Here is a 5,509-nt window from a genome sequence, read left to right as displayed (position 1 = left end):
CTTCATATTGTCACCTCCGACATTTTCCTCATCATTGTCATCACTGTCCATCCAATCATCATCTTCTTCATTGCTATCATCTCCATCATTATCATCATTCTGATAGGGGTCCATGTACCGATTATGCACACCGACGTCATCTTCACCAATATTAGAACTTTCCCCAGCTGAATCATTTATCACTTGGTGTTCAGCTACAGCTGCATAAAACAGTAAAAATCCCGTAGCACCAGTGTGAAGTGCAAATTACTTGATCATCCTAACGGTACCATCATCATGCATCTCCGTAATGTCATATATGAAACAATCCGATGTCAAAATCGGGAATCTATATATCAGCTTATGAATATACTGGTTGGGTGTTATATTCAACACGCTCTCTATCATAGCACATAACTCATCAAATGTCGATATGTTTGCAAACTCGAACATGGTAGATTGTCCGCCTTCGTAATCATGTCCATATTTTTTGTGCACTATTCTACCTCCCTAGTATACAATCGCAAATAATATAGATGACATTCTACTAAATAAAGAAATTACAAATTATTTCCCACATACAATTTATTAAACATTGTCCCGAACATATTAACCAATTAATATTATAACAATCAAAATATCAAATAAAATAAATGTATGGTATAGCCCTAAGGGCTTAGAGAATGTGTGATCAAAGTGCATGGGCAAATCGAAAAAATTTGGGAGCCAATTTGTCAGAAGGAGAAAAATCAACATTTTCGAATGCACGGAAAGTCAAATTATCGAAATTAGGATTTGACCAGTTGATTGTAGCCATTTCCTATTTTTCGAAATTTTTCGAAATTTTGTCAATTTTTTTGGGAGAGATTTTGCTATAAGGACAAATTGTTATTTTTTTTTTAAATCGGGGGCCAAATACCCATGATAGTCCATGGCCGATTGATTGTGACCATTTACTATTTTTTCAAATTTTCAATGAATTTTTTTTAGTTTTTCCTAATTTTCTATGATTTTAAAATATTTTTAATCAATTTTCTATTTTTTTATTTTTTAATTATTCGAATTTTCAAATTATTTTAAAAGACTATTTTTCAGGCCGGGTCAAATTCAGCCTGCGATTCTCGAGCCATCCGATCACCTAGAAATGAATATGGACATAATTGCAAAAATGAGTCACAAAAAAGTTTTAACAAGATTACAGTGGATTTTTTTTATTTACCCTGTCTCCAAGTACGCTATCGTGTTCTCCTTCATGGCTTTATCTAGCGGCTCCAGCTGCTATTTTTTTTTTTTAAATAGAGTCGCTAGAGAAAGCCATGAAGGAGAATACAATAGCGTACTTGGAGATAGGGTAAATAATAAAATTCACCCTAGTCTCGTTAATTTTTTTTTATGAGGTTAAATGTGGCCCGTGCTTCTCATGTCAACAGTCTCATAACTTTTTTTTTTGTTATTTTCCCAAAAATTCATTTTAAACTCCTAAAACAGTAAATATTTTTAAACAATATCTAAATTCGTAAACATTATAACTATTATCAAAACATTCGCAAAAATTTAACAGAAATTACTAACAATCTATAGGTAATATAGATGATTCAGGTGTAAATAATAACCACATAAATAAATCTATACTTACGAAATTGAAAAAAATAATTACAACAAAATTTACCTCAAATTATCGACGGAGCACACGCACCGAATGAGGAGCTGAAACTGTTGTTGACACCTAATTTTGGCGATCACATTATTATTATTATTATTATTATTATTAGTAGTATTATTATTTGTTAAATAAGAACACGTCTAATTTATTTTCGTCTTATTGCAAAATAGAAAGATAAAAAAATATATATAACTATTTTAAAAAAAAAAAAAAAAAAAATTGATATGCCGTTGAATATGCATATTTTTCTTGTTGTACTATAGAATAAAAAAAATCAAAAATCAAATTTTATTTTATTATTTTATTTCGTTTTTTTTTTAAAAAAAAAAAGAAAAAAAATCAGTTCGGGCCAGTTCAATTCAGCCCATTTTTCTTCCTTCTCAGCCCATCTTCTCTTCTTTTTCTCTTCAGCCCACATCTCTCATTTTTATTTTTATCAGCCCACATTCATCCCCCCACATCACTCTGCACCATCATTACTCACGTCACTCACTGCACGCCTCACGTGGACTCTCATTAATCCACGTCCACATCAGCCGGATTTTACTCTGGTCCACACATGAAAGCTTGGGGAAGGAGTCAAGAAGAAGATAAAAGGAAGGGTAGAGGGCAGGCTCGGGGTGGGTTCGGCGACCAAAAAAAAATGGGAGGAAAGTAGAGAGAAGGGAGAGAGCTAAAGAGGTTTGTGCGGCCCCGAAAAGAAAGGAGAGGTTCAAAAGAAAAGGAAAAGAACAGGGGAGCTTGTGGAAAGGCTTGCTCACGTTGAAACTGCTCCCCCACGACCGGGTAAGGTTTTCTTCCCTCCACCCTTGCGCCGCCCGAACCCAAAAATCGGCAACGTTTGTCTTCCTTTTCTCCCGCTTTTGTTGGTGTCTTTGCTTTCCTGTTCAAATATATTCGTTTTTATTGCTGCTATGAAGTTGAGTTTCAAGCCCTTGTAGAAAGCTTGCCATCTCTTTTTCCCCCATCCCCAGCCGTTACTTTAGTTTGCATTAGTAGTTTGTGTGGGCGGGCTCGGTTCTATCTTTGGCGTTCTGCCTGCTAGTCGAGGACGATGAGTTCGGGTTTCTTTTTAGCGTTTCGATGTTGAGTCGGCTTAGTTCATTCCTGTCGGCTACCATTTCGCGTCCGACGTCCGGAGGTCATCCCGGTGGTGCGAAGAGACCGTCGCGGCGAGCACAATCCGACGAGAGTGTTTGAATTTGCGTCTGAGCGGGAGCCCGTGCAACGTTTTTGTGAGGTCGGTGTAGGTGTGGTCTGCATTTCGAACTCACGGTTAGGCCCTACGGTGAGGTGTCGTGAACCCGTGGTAACACGAGAGTGGACTCGAACCGGTGGCGTTGAACGTGGATCTCGGCGTCATTTTTCCGCGGCACTTTCGGCGAACGGCGGAGCGAGGCGGCCTCGGAGTGCACGAGTTGGTCATGGCGGCAAGGTAACCTGAACCATTGGTTGCACATGAGGTCCGGACGCGACTGCGAGCCCAAACGGGAATGATGCAAGCTTGGGCAGATGTGATGCACGCGTGAACCGAAGGCGACGCGTGTGTGGGCGGTGCGGCGGACGAACGCGGACTAACGACGAAACCCGGCGCGAGCGAAACTCGGCGGCGGCGGCGGTGAGACGAGCGGATCTTGGCGGTGCACCGACAAGGCGAACAAGGATAGTTGACGTCGGAAGGGCATGACGTCGTCGCGTGTTACAGAAGGCGCATGAAGAAGACAATGAATAGTAATAGTAAAAAAGGGGGGGGTGCAGATTCACGTTTTCTTCTTCTTGGCTGTTTTTGAGTTGATCAAACGGGCTGGCAAAATGAAGAGGACGGGCCGAGAAAGATAAAAATGGCGTGGAAGAGAAGAGAAAGGAGAAGTTGGGCTAGTGAAAGATAAAAGAGAAGTTGCTGGGCCATTCGGACGGGCCGAGCAAAAGAAAAGAGGAGAAGTTGGGCTGGCGTAAAAAATAAGAGGGAAGTCGAAGGAGGGCTCGTGGGCTATTCGGACGGGCTGAGAAAAAGAAAAGAAGAGAAGATTGGGCTGGCGTTAGAAGAGAGGAGGCTGGTCCGAAAAGACCGAAGGAGAAGAGGTTGGGCTGTTTCTAAGTGGGTGCAAGGGAAAGAGAATGAAAAGGAGTCGGGCCTAGGATGTTTAGTATCTCGCGAATGGGCTTTGGCAGCTGGGCCATAAGGCAATTTAGGCCTAGTTTATTTAAGACAAGAAAAATTGGGCTCGACCTGTTGTGCGGATCAGGCCCGGTTCGAACCCTCTCCCCCGGGCCTGGCCGGGCCCGACGACCTGATCCAGGTCCGGGTCCGAGGACCCGACCCGGACCCGGTTCCATCTAATAAAATATTAATAAAATAATAAAATAATAAAAAATAAATAAAAATTCAAAAAAATAAAAAAAAAATTTCAGAAAATTAGAAAAATGTTTTCTTTGACCTTTTTGCCCCTAATTTGAATTTTCATGCCTAAAATTGGCGTTGATTGAAGACCGATGTCCAATCCGGTCGATAATCTGTTGTAATTCGACCTTCGCGTCGAAATTGTTCGTTTAAATATCGCCATCATAGATTTGGTCTGCATGTGCTTATCCTAATCTTTATTTGGTATATTTATCTGATTGAGTGTTAAAAAACAACGTCTTTTGAAAAATTGCTTGTTGATCGCTTTCCCTGTATGCAAGGTTAAGGATAAATAGGTAATTGCATGAAATGACAGAAAAATATTATGCATGATCATTTAGTACTTGGTTAGATACCCGATAAGCCTAAAATGATATGCAGAATGTGTGGTCACCTTAGGAAATATCAACCGGTTAGGTACCGAAAGGGCGCTAATTATCCAGTTAGCGTAAACAAGTCCCCGAACCTAGAAACTCGGGTTGCGTAGGAATCGAGATAACCCTCCCGTGTCTCGATTGGTTTCTAGCCGACCCCAATAGGCTAGTGGCGACTCTTAATGGCATTTTAATTTGCTAATCAATAAAAGAAATCCAATGTCACGCGAGGTAGGACTTGGGAGAGCCCACGCCATTGATCTATGGCAATACCTCTAAACCCCGCCGGACCCTCCGCGGGAGGCCGAAGGCGAGGTCGCGACAGCTTGGCGACTCCGCTGGGGACATATAGATTAAAAATCCATGTAGACTTAGGCCGTAATAACCAGTTGATTATTTCCTAACTTGATCACCATTTTGCTGTGTTGGTAGAAAAATCAGGTTAATCTGTTAATTTTGTAATTAGTTGTTCTTGCAGGTTTGGAGTTATAAGGGGAAGGGTGATTGTTGACATATCTCTTTTGCGAGGAGTCGTAGGAATGTATGTTTTCTGGATGTATATAGAAGCGGTGTTTGATATACCCCGCTATGCATGTTTTTCATACACTACACTTTTTGCACACACATCCAGTGGTCAAACCCGGACTGCGACCCTAGGAAATCCTTAGGAGGTGTCAGAAATAGATTGGGCCATACGCAAGTCTGCAAATGGCACGATCATTTCTGATCCCGCTCATCATCTCGAAATGTGTGCCCCGACCCGATTATGCTGTCGGCATTTTTGGGGGCGGTACATTATTTCGTTGTGGTGGGAGCCTTTAGCCATTAGTCTACCCTACCCTCTATGTGTTAAACCTCACTGTTAGCATGCGTGTGTTTATGCCATTAACGGATATCATTCACCAACCACCGTAAGTATGATCTCTATTTTATCCCAATTTTTCCTATATCTCTTTCGGTTATGTTTTTGTTACGTCCATTGATCGACTCAAATACTTATATATGATATAGACTCGATGGGAAAGCATGATATTACCATTATCCCTATTCCCGAAAGACTTTTGATGACATGGTGGGAGGGTATGGATCGTC

Source organism: Rhodamnia argentea, chromosome 1 (assembly GCF_020921035.1).
Source record: "Rhodamnia argentea isolate NSW1041297 chromosome 1, ASM2092103v1, whole genome shotgun sequence".
In the NCBI taxonomy this organism is placed as follows: Eukaryota; Viridiplantae; Streptophyta; class Magnoliopsida; order Myrtales; family Myrtaceae; genus Rhodamnia; species Rhodamnia argentea.
This window is presented reverse-complemented; position numbering follows the sequence as displayed.